The 12,061-nt window shown below is 42.9% G+C and overlaps 1 protein-coding gene across 3 annotated transcripts in view; it reads right to left on the reverse strand.

Annotated features, from left to right (window-relative positions):
* The window catches only part of Stk35 (serine/threonine kinase 35), an 85,658-nt gene that overhangs the window by 71,378 nt on the left and 2,219 nt on the right, over positions 1-12,061 (reverse strand). The gene's annotated exons all lie outside the window — the stretch shown is intronic.

A 12,061-nucleotide genomic window follows, 5' to 3' on the forward strand; every position in this document is an offset into this window, starting at 1 on the left:
GTTTCTATTATCACTGTTACTTCCTGCCAGACAAATGACCTTCTCTCTCTTCTTTCCTAACCTGTTTAAGGATTCTTGTTAGTATATGTGGAGCAGCATTTTAACATTATTTCAGAAGCATTCTTCAATCCATCAATATCCACTGGTAGCATACCACATGTCTAACACAAGTTAAGTAAGTAATATGCCTTCAGCTCTATAGGGTTTAATTTTGAGGTGGTAGGCATCTGCCAAAGCAATCTTCATAAGCCAGACTCAGGCAGCAAGGAAGGTAGGCAGGAGTCACCAGGTCTGAAGCAGTCACAAGGGGCAGGATCTGAGTTACCCTTCAAAGGGCAGGCAGATTAGGAGGGGGAAGCAAGAAGGGAACTCCAGACTGAAAGGGAACAGACAATGGGACACAGGGACAAATGAACCACGAAGGTGTAAATAGGAAGTCTGGTAGGAACAGTAGCATCTGAGATAGATACATAAAATGAATTGTGCTGTGTGGGCTCAAAACCAGGAAAACTGGTGGCTGGCATCTCCAAGCAAATCCCAATATTCCCTACAAAGCAAATGCTGCCACACTGAGCCCTTAGATGGAAGTTATTTGATGGCAACTGCCCCTGGAGCTAAGTCTAAGCAGGCAGACATCTTATCATCTAATGAAAAGGAGGGCATGAAAGTGAAGGAACTTGCCCTGGGTAGTCACCTAGTCAGGTGTAAGTAAGTATCTGAAAACAAGTTCTCTGGCTCCCAGCATGGTATATCCATCCTACCAAAGACAAGGGCCTTACCTCTTCAGACAGCCTCTCTTGCTGGTCATTTACTCCTTGGTACCTTATTATAAAGATGATCAGAGCTCCAGAAGACTCCCGCTACCACAAATGGCCCTGAAATTATCAATGCACATAGTCCCAAAGCCAGAGGCTTGGGAGTTCCAGGTTCAGCCAACAACATGACTAGACAAAAGCTTCATGTTTTTTATCACAACCTGCTAGACTTACTTCCCCTGCAATTATATAATTTGTTTATATTACTCACAATCAAGGTGATACAGGTAGAACTAGTTTAGGACAGATGGCTTTTTTTTTTTTTTTTTGATCAGTTCTCTTCCCTCTCCTAATACTCTTTCTAGGTCACTGGCAAGTGGGCTGAGGGTCTCTACCTAAAAACACTGCAAAATGAAGGAGCAATCTGAACCCCAAATCCATCTAGATTCTAGTTAGACAGACAGAAGAAAAAGAGCAAGAAATGTTTCCTGGAAGTACAGCCAGAAAGGAAATGATTTAAAAGCCATCAAATTCCTTCTGTAAAGGCACATTAGAAAATAGTGAAACTTCTGATGGGAGAATAAAGGGTGGGGATTGACGATTATTTTTATGTACAAAGTTGGTAACTATGGCAACTGAAGAAAAAAAGAAAACAAGTCTGCCAAACAGACAGTACCATAGATTTGGAAAAAAGGTAAAAAAGTGGCCTAACTTGGTGCATAGGTAAAGTAGATGGAACCCTGGACTGAGGAGCCTGCTCTCAGGAAGTGAGCTGAGCCTGAGGGGCTGTGGAAAGGAAAACACCAAATAGGAAGAAGCATTCTGGGGATGTGATACACCATCAGTAAATTAACAGAATGAAAACTGGGGGACACAGCCATTTGTCCCAGACAGGAAACTGTTTCCCTGAGTAGGCAAAGGGCCCTTGCTTGGGTTTATTTCAGAAGAAGCTAGAGTACACATTTTCATGCAGGGGCCTCTATCTGCCCACCAGAAACTGGAACAGACACACCAGAATACCAGTCCTGTACTGCAGGCAGATTGCCTGCCTGGCCTCTGCTACCTCACAATGAGATGAGATGGAAAGAGGGGACGTGGATGGTGCCTAGCCCTCAGTGCATTTTTGTGAAGCAAGCCAGGGTGAAGTGAGAGGAGCACAGAACAGGAAGCAAGGAGTCTGGGTGTAGACCCCTGCTCTACCCACTGGTTTACTGGCTGGATTCTTAGTTTAGAGGAAAACATGATGAAAGATGCCTAGAACCTCGGGCAAGTCCCTTAACCTGAGTAGCTCAGTCTTATCTACCAAATATGAGAATGGCATCTATGCCATATGGTTACTGTGAGTTAAGGTACAGACATAAAATACATTTTGCAAAATATAGGTACTTTGGGAATTAGGCACTGGCCATCACTAACATCTTCACTGACACAGACCCCAACCAGGTCCTTAGAAAGTCACTGATTTCAATAATTCCAGTGCTGAGAATAAGGTTCTCACATGTTATGCAAAAGACAAAATTTACATCAGAAAAATAACATGGATGATTTCACAGAAGATATCACACTTAGGTGGTAATAGCTAAAACCTACATAGGCCTAAAAAGTTGGTAACTATGGCCCCCAAATTAGCCTTCACAGCCAAATCCTTAATGTACACCCTCAGCCCAGCTTGAGAACCAACCTACTTTTTACCTGTCCCATTTCCCAGGTAATTTCCCTCTTCTAACCACCCAAGATCCCAGTCTTAAATTTCTATTTTAGTTTGTATTACATTAGACCAACTATTCTGGTTAGTAACCCATGGCATGACTCTTGCATTTAACCATGAGAAAGGGTGGCACATTTTGCAAATGTTAGATTTCTCAGTATTCCAGCCTTGCGAGAGGGACCTGCAGACATTTAGAAAGTGTGCTAACTTTAGGAAGTAGGGAAGGTAAAACAGTCAAACCACTGGTCATCAGGGAACACTAGTTCCAAAACGATCCTAATACATGAAGACTCAAAATACTATTGTGGTCTCTCCGTCAGACTAGGGGCTGATGGAGGTCCAGTGGTTAACAGAGTTTTGGCTCAGGCCCATCTCACAAAGGGTCCTGTGTTTTCGCCGCCTGCTGTGCAAGCCCAAGGACCCAAGTTCAATCCCTGGTACCAAAAAAAAGAAAAGAATGCATGTAGGATTTAATTTTGGGCTGGGGATTTAGCTCAGTGGTTCCATTGCCTGCCTCCCAAGGGCAAAGACCTGAGTTCGATCCCCGGTACCAAAAAAAAAAAAAACAAAAAAAAACAAAGAGTCCTGTGAGTCCCCACTCCAACCCTGTGGTTAATTTCCCCACTTTTCAGATGTACAGTGGTACCTCGTTCACGAACTCAATTTTCTGCATGATTCTGGTTGCAAACCGAACTGGACAAGAACTGAATGAAATTTCCCTGTAAGGTCAACATTGAACCTAACCAGTGAATTTGATTGGGTTCTCATCCAACTGTTTGTGGAAAGAATCAAGTTGGGGAACTGAGGTAGCACTGTATAACTGGAACAGACATATGTAGCAACTACTTGAATTCCTCACATGAGCCAAAAAAAGAAAAAAAAAAAACCCTACAAAGTGTAGAATTCTCTACATGAAATTTAGTATTTTGAACTGATAGAAACAAATGTAGGTTTTTATAATTCCCTTGTATGGCATAATCTGATGGTTTTATAAGATTATTAAAAGTTACAAGAGTTAAAAATTCAGCTTCCTTTGGAGGAAACATTGGCAGTGTTATTTGGAGTTGTCAAAGACTTAAGGAAATGAACCTGAGAGCTCCCTGGATGCTGTTTCACAAGTGGGAAGCTGCAAGTGAGAAAGGCTAAGTAACCTGCCTGAGAGCACAGCCCTGAGTGGCTGGGCAGGACATGGGCCTCCACAGCCAAGCCCTGGCAGATGCTGCTGCTCCCAGCTTACACATACTACTCTGATTAAAGGGCGGCAGGCCTTTGGGATAGCCTTGAAGTCTAATAACAGCTGATCCCAAGATAAATTCTATATTTCAAAACATCCTATGCCATAGTTTACAAGGAGACAGAAAAAACACTAAAACACCATTTCCCCCAACCAAGCAGGTGTGTCATATCATCAGTATTTGTGGTTAAATAAGGAGTGAAATCATCCAATAAAATGTGGCCTGCTTTACTGAGAAAGTTGAGGCCAGCAGGCTCTGCATCCAGGCAGAAGCATGAGCTTTAGAAAGACAGGTACCTCCTGGAAAGGGACACAAAATGCCCTGCATTTCATAAGCCTATTCCTGAGGCCCCTCCTGAAGTCAAAGTCCAGCTTCTAGTTCACTCCAGGTGGCTTGTCAGGAACCAGAGATGAGACAAGCTAAGATACAAAGGTTTCTGGTTATGGTAAGCAGAATGACTGCAGCCATGAGACCTGAGAAGAGGGTCCAATTCAGCTTGAGCAGGGAACAGGAGGAGAGGGAAAGGCAGGGTGGGGACTGCAAGAGGCCCTTCAGCTGTGTCTCCAAGGTGAAGATGTGCAGGTACAACAGGGTACCAAGGAGCCCAGGGGAATCACAGAACAGCTGTAGCGGGTAGTGAGGCTGGAGTTAGGTCTAGGGCAGACTTAAAGACTCTAAGAAATAGGAACTAACTCAAAGTTCTTCATCTATTTTAGAAAGATACATTGCTTACTGAATCTATAATTTTAGCTATATCACTGAAATAAGCCTTATAGGCTGCTGATACTGTGACCCAACAATAAGTCAACTTCTGATTTCAGTGGTGTTAACATGTGAAAGAGTATGTCTTAGACAAGAGATGCAACAAGTTCCCCCTGGAGGCACGAGGAGCTGTAGACATGACAGATAAGCAGCAGAAAGACTCCTCAGGCGGTCTGAACCAGAAGTCAGGGTGGGCAAGGGAGGCAACAAGACAGGGATTAAAGGACTTAGAGGTGTAGGATCAACAGAACTTACAACTTGTATGTCAGAAAGGAAGAATTCAGAGTACCCAATCCTCTCATCTTACTCCAAACTCCAAACTATTCTGATAATTATATCCCTTTACAGATGGAGCCTGAGGCTCAAAACATTACCTTGCTTAGGGGCAGGACCCTGAGTCTCAGTGGCCTGGATCCTCACTGCAAGGCTCTATGATTCTTAGTCTCAGGATCAGGATGTCACACTTGGATGTTCCATTTTCCCTCCAGACACAAGCGCCTTTATACCAGACTCTTTATACCCCAGCACACTGCTTATACCCCAGGGACTTTAAGGGTCAAAACCCTGGGTGCTCGGTGTCCAATTCCACAACACCCATACTCATATTTTAGTGAAAGACTATCATTGAAATGTGCTAGGATATTAGCAATTCAGCAGTAGCATATCATAAGTCTTAAGAATGCTCAGTCCATTTGACATAAAATGTGCACTCCAGGAATGTATTCTAAAAGTAACAAGAAATCCAACAATAAAACCAAAACCAAAAACCTTCACCACCCACAAAAGACATACTAAACACCCAAACACTTAAAATTAGTATTTTGTACAGCATAGACAGAATACAACTTAACTGTCTAAGAATGGCAATAATTATGGTGTTGCCACTTGGTTAAAGAGTCACATTATACTTCAACAGAAACTTAAAAGAAGGTTACATAACATCATGAGCCAGTTTTAACGTGAAGGGGGAAAAGAGCAAAATACAGCCAGGCATAATGGTACATATTTCTAATTCCAGCTACTTTGTAGGCTGAGGCAGACAGATCCCAAGTTCAAGGCTAGCTTGGGCAATTCAGTGAGACTGTCTCAAAAAGGCTGGGTACCATGTCACCATTACCACGTATGTTCAAAGTACCTCCTAAGGTTTAGCCAAGCAGATCTGCTACAATGGCTGCCAGGAAAGATACAGTGTCCCCAGAGGCCAAGAATGAAATTACAGGTCTAGCAGAAAGGATGAGGGCTACCAAGCCAGGCAGGATAGAAACATTCCCTCTACTCTCTCTGATCCAAGACCCCAAGAATCTGTTTTATTTTCCGTAACTTGGGAAGAAAGAACTATCTCCAGGTTGTTGAAAGGTTTAACTGACTTCTGAAGTACTTTTCATGGTGCCTGGACATCAGAGCAGTAAACTACTGGATATTAATTATGTTAACATCTCTGGGCAGCTGTCTAATATGACCACTGGTTATAAGACAGTATCAAGAATGTGGAAATTGGATGTAAATGTAGAGTTCAATCCTTCACTAGTGTCACACTGGAGAAGTTACTTGGCCTCAATGGATCTTACCTGTGACATCAGGTTACAAAAACACCAACTCTCAGAGAAAAGGATTAAATAAAATGAATATGAAAATACTATGAGAGGCTAGCTACTTCTAGTCGGAACATTACTGGGGATCTTGAAAGGTGGACTATTCCAGCCATGCACAGCCTCACCCCAGGCAATAGGCCACAAACCCAAGCCTCAGCTTTTGCCAGGGTCATTTCTCACTTTTCCATTTCATCTTTCCTTTCCCCAATTTAGTCCATATTCCTGGCAGATGATTCCCTATAACACCTCTCACAGGCTGCAATGAAGTCTTATATATTGTACCCTAACTATCTCCTCCATTAGCCTGGGTACTCATGGTGGAATGAAATCAAGTCTGGGGTTCCCACACAGTATAGTGCCTGCACATAGTAAGTATCCAATAAAGCAGTAAGAATCATGAGCCTAGAGGCTTAAAAAACAAAAATAACAACAACAAAAAACAGAATAGAGAAATAGTAAAGCCAAGCACTGAGGGAGCATTATGACCAGATCTTGTGCCTTTCTATTTAACCCTACCTGATCCTTATCTCCCACAATAATTCAGTAAAACGTTTTCTTTCATTACTATAAGTTTGGCCCTCAAAAAGAAAGTCTCAGGGCAGGACCCCAGTAGTCCATCTAGTGTAAAGGGTAGTCCACCACAGTGTAAAGGAACTGTATGTGGGCAAACTAATCTGTGACAACAAGAATGCCTGAGGAAATAAGGGTCTTTGTTCTTGAGATCTGCATACCATGACAAGGCAATTAGGATCAGAAGTGCATCATTGGGCCACAAACCTCCACCTGGGGGAAGGTGCTCACCAGTCTGCAATCACCCATCTCCTACATAAACCACTTAGATCAGCTTCTTAAGCAAAGTAGCTCTTTAGAATGTGGTCTCCCATCTCCTGACCAGCCAGCTTTCTGTGATACATTCCGCCCCCCCCCCCCCCGCACCTGACCTCTTGACTAGCAGAGAGCAGACAGCAGTCCACGCAGAAATTTGCAAATTAAAGACAACTAGATTAGATTCACAATCTGAGTTACTCAGGAGGATTTCTAACCCTAAGGATAACCATCAAAGGCCAAATTCAAGGTAAACTGATGTTCTACTAGAAACCTAAGCTCTCCTTGAGAGGGTATACTATAAAAAGCCTTCCTCAATGCAACCCCAATTAACCAAAGCTCTCAATTAGGTAAGGGTTGTTTCTATCTCCTGGGGCTGGTATTGTACCTAAAATCCCCAAAGCACACAGAAGGAAAGCAGAAATCTATATGGTTGCCCTAAGACATTCAAGAGAACACCAGAAAGCAAGGACATACTCCAGCAGTTAAGATACATGAACCAAATGAAATCAGTGGTGCCACAAGCACTGATTAATACACAATTAAATATTAAGCAATAGCCATTAACTTCTAAGCAAAGTCTGATTGTGTCCATTTTACAATCAAGAAAAACAGAACTCAGAACTTAAGCCACCTGTCTCCACTGTGCCCCACAGTGATCAGGAAAGCAGACTCAAGCCACAATGTTTGTAGTCCAAGCCTGGCTTGGTTACTTGCTTTGTTGTTTTGCCTTGGACGATTTCATTAACTTCCAGGACTCAGTTGCCTCAACTGTAAAAGAATCACAGCAGTGACTTCAAAAGGTGGTTGTGAGGGCCGAATAGGTTTTAAAAAGCATTCAGAACACAACCAGGCACATAACGATCACTAAGTTTTAACTCATTAACAGGGTGAAACTGGAACTAAAACCTTCTGACTCCACATCCAGTGTTCTACTGTATCCCAGTAACTTGTTACAGGGACTCTAAGGCCATTTTTATCTATGTCAAGGTAGCCAAAATCACCTTCCAGCTCTGCCTGGCTGGGGGCTCTCTAAACTGAGGCCTAAGATACAAGAGAATTCAGTTGCTTTCTAGAAGCTTGGGCATGGGGTGGTCCTGCCCTGATGAGCCCCAAGGTTTTCTTAGGCACTCAACTGCCTGGGGCAGCTTGCAGAGTGACAACCAATTCCTGCCAAGACCCTGGTCTCCCTCAGGCTAGTTTTCCCCTCACTATCACTGCCTCCAACTGAAATATGAGAAAATGTTTGCATTATGCATTACGTTCATTTGGACATGTGCAGGCCACCAGGAAGAAAGCTTGTATAGCTCCCTTCTATACAACTGCTCCCAGTGGTCAGTCACCTGGCATTGGTGCCCAGGCAAGACTACATTCAAGGGCTTAGGTTTAACTACCTCAAGCTAACTTAAGACACCACCAGGCTTGGTGGTGCATGCTTGTAACTCCAGCACTCTGGAGGGCTGAGGAAGAATAGCATGTTTGAGCCCAGCCTGGGCAACTTAGTAAGACCTTGTCTGGGGAGTAAAAAAGCTTTGGGGATGTAGTTGATGTAGCTCCATTCAAAGACCCTAGGTTCAATCCCCATTACCACCACCACCACCACCATCACCAAAAAAAAAAAAAAAAAAGAAAAGCCCACCTGAGTACAGTAAACATCAAACAACTGGCAAACAGAACTAGTGTCTTTTTACCAAATTGGAGATAAACTAAGCTCCAGGATCTCAGTTCTACTAAACCACTAGTTTTATGATCCTTCAATTTGTCCTGAGTTTTTTGGTTTTTTTTTGGTATGGGGATCGAACTAGGGACCTTGCGCTTGTGAGGCGGGCAGCGGAACCACTGAGCTAAATCCCTGGCTGTCCTGAGTTTTTTGGAGGAGAACAGAAGAGGGTGGTCCTCACTGCTGTTCATCTAGAGATAGGAGCAACAGAATTTCTGAGTTTGACAGGCTGTCTGTTATTTTCTAAGTGGCAGCTTGAACTTTGTTTTAGGTGCATTCAGGACAGGGTTCTTTTAGCAATAGAAAACAAGAGAATACAAGCATCTGGGCGTGGTGGGGCATGCCTGTAATCCCAGCACTTGGGAGGCTGAGGCAGAATTGCCAGGCTAGGGTAGGATTCACAAGACTGTCTCAAAAGAGAAAAGGTTTTAAAATCAAACTGTTGCTGGGTGTGGTGGTACACGCCTGTAATCCCAGCACTTGGGAGATGGAGGCACGAGGATCACTGTGAGTTTGAGGCCAGCCTGAACTACTTAGTGAGACGCTGTCTCAAAAAAACAAAAGGCCAGGGATTTAGCTCAGTGGTTCCACCCCCTGCCTAGCAAGGTCCCAAGTTCGATCCCCAGTACCAAAACAAAGCCTCATCAAAAAAGTAAACTGGAGATGCCTTGTTTTTATGTGAAAGATACTTCAATAACACTAAACATTCAACCAGATAATGTATTGTTAAAAATCTAGGAGGCTGATTTGAATCTGCCACTACCTCATTTTGAGCAAACTCTGTCCTTTTTCTGGGGTCCAGTGTCCTGCCTGGTGAGACAGGCTAGATCAGATACCTAGGACTTTTGACTACAGAGTCTGTTCTCTACACTGTGTTTTGGTTAGGGTTGTTTAGGCGACGAAAGTTCATCAAATTGGGTAAGAACTTTCTTTAATATTGGACTATTTATACATCAAGTGATTTCTTTTTCTTTTTTTTTTTTTTTGGTCCCGGGGATCGAACTCAGGACCTTGCGCTTGAGAGGCAGGCGCCGGAACCACTGAGCTAAATCCCCGGCCCAACATCAAGTGATTTCTTGAGACCACAGAAATGCCTTCTGTGTATTCACTAGGGAGTTGAGATGGAAAAGGAAAATAACTGTTCTACTGGCCCAATACTGAAACACATTCCACTTATCTCTACCTACATGGTCCTAGGCAACCTTCTTTCAAACACACCTTCTCCTTTAATTCTAGGTTCTCTTCACTTCTGTACACCTTCCACAAAGCCTTTGTTAACGAGCTAACATTCGTACCATTTCCTCCAGTGACCTTGATTACCATTTAAATCTTTTAGAACTCTCAAACTTTTCAAATGTAAGTGCCTTTGGGACAAGGAGTTTTTTCCCTCCTTTTCTTTCAAACACCACTATAGGGACTCAGTAAAAAGTATGCATTTGCTTCAGTTGAGACTTCAAGGCAGGTTGTCACTTTGTTCTATTTCAAATTCATTGTAAATTGTAGGAAATGGGCAAAGGGTAACTCCAAAGTGCTTTTCCATTTAATGAGAGAGAGCGAGCGGAACCAGGTAGAGAGCGAGCGGAACCAGGTAGAGAGCGAGCGGAACCAGGTTATCTCTAGGATTCCTTCCAGCTCTGACATTACTGGAGTATGCTGGAAGCCCAGGGCCCTAGGATGGAGAATGACAGATAAATCTTGGAAACTAGAGCCAGGAAAAATCTTGGAAACTAGAGCCAGGAAAACTTAACCTGAAGAGTTGGGTTTCTTCTCTCCACTTAATAATGAAAGGTGAAAAATGACTGTATTTATTACTTGCTGAATAAAGATTATATGAAAGCTTAGCCTATTTTCCTAAATAGAAATACACATTTTCTTCAATATGTTGTCTCTGAGCCCAGAACAATGTGAAGGCTCAAATAGTGTGAGGATTCCAAACAACTGAAAGCAATCATATTAAGTGGACTAAAGCAAATTATTTCATTTGTGTAGGTCTCAGTAGTAATTCTCAAGGGGAGGACGCAAATACAGTGCGCCTGACAACACAAGGAAATAGGATTTGTTTGGTGGTCAAAGAAGTTTGGGACACTTCTACAAGAGTGTAAATCTCCAAAGTGGGTGAAGGTGGAAGAGAACTCAGTATGAAGCCTGAACTTACTGAGGCAGAGAATTTCTCTTTATCTGGAACATTACTGACATTCCCAGTGTGCACAGCAACCCTATGATGAAGGTATCTCTTATCTTATGCCCCTCATAGGTTTTAAAGAACTGGTCCCATGCCCATGCTTCAGTTTAGGACAAGCCAAGGCTGAATGTGAGCCTAACCTCAAAGTCCTCAGAATTAACAACTGTGCTGTGCTGCCTTTGTTTACTGTGAAATTCTTAAAAATGTTTTAGCTGGGAAGAAAGTTTCAATATGTTTATATTTTGGGGGGTTTAAGGAAAGGCGGCAAGCTATGGTTGAAATTTCAAGACTGGCATCAGTGAACTGAGGGTAGAAAAGTAGAAAAGCAAATTCTAATACCAATGTAGCCCTAAAATATGAAGTCCAGATCATTATTAACCACAGAGAATTATGAGAACAAGGACCTGTAAGAGATGAGCTCTTAGAATATAAGCAAGATAAAAGAATCTCCTTGGGGAGACTTCAAAACAAAAGTTTCACCCTGGGGGGATTCGGGGTTTTCAGAATAGATGGGGTGGGGGATGGGCATAAAGGAAGAGTCTCTTGAAAAACGGTCCCCAGGTGATACTGACTGTCACACGACTCACTTGAAACGGACATGGAGGTCTCTTGGGATATAGGCTTGTGGGGTCTTAGAGTGAAGCTAGGTAAAAGCTCAAAAATGGTTTTAGGAAACTGCCTTATCAAATCCCAAATCCTACTGGTTCTTAAAAGGTCGTCCTTAAGAGACAGCAGCAGCACCTATGTGAAAGGATTCAGGCTTTGAATAAAGACAGACTTGGGTTCACATCACTCAAGCTATGAGAAGTACATACATAGAAACCAGCAGTTAAGAGTTCCCTTTCAAGCTGATTAACCTTAATCAAGTTATCCTTGTTCACCTCTAAGGCTTGGTTTCTCTATTTATAGAAAGGAGACAGAATTTGCTTTTAACATTTTATCTAAAATTACATGCTTGTAATCCCAGCACTTAAAAGAGGCTGAGGCAGGAGAATCAGAACTTCAAGACCAGCCTGGGCTACACAGTGAGTTCAAGGGCAGCCCACACTACATAGTGAGACCCTGTCTCAAAAAACCTAAATAGATAAATCACTTCAGTGCTCAGACTATCCCTGGGATGCAGATTAATTCTTCCCTTGGATTCTCTGGCCTCTGGATGCGTCCTCGCTTTTCTGGCCCACTGCCCCTTCTCCTCTCTGAACACATCCTTGGCTACCTGTAATCCTCCCAGTTTGCTTTCCAAGCCCCTTGGTCGAGAAGTTCCATTTCTTTATAAGTAAAA

Source organism: Heterocephalus glaber, unplaced genomic scaffold, assembly GCF_053883595.1.
Source record: "Heterocephalus glaber isolate CG9 unplaced genomic scaffold, H.glaber_assembly_v1.0 deba00001532, whole genome shotgun sequence".
NCBI lineage: Eukaryota > Metazoa > Chordata > Mammalia > Rodentia > Bathyergidae > Heterocephalus > Heterocephalus glaber.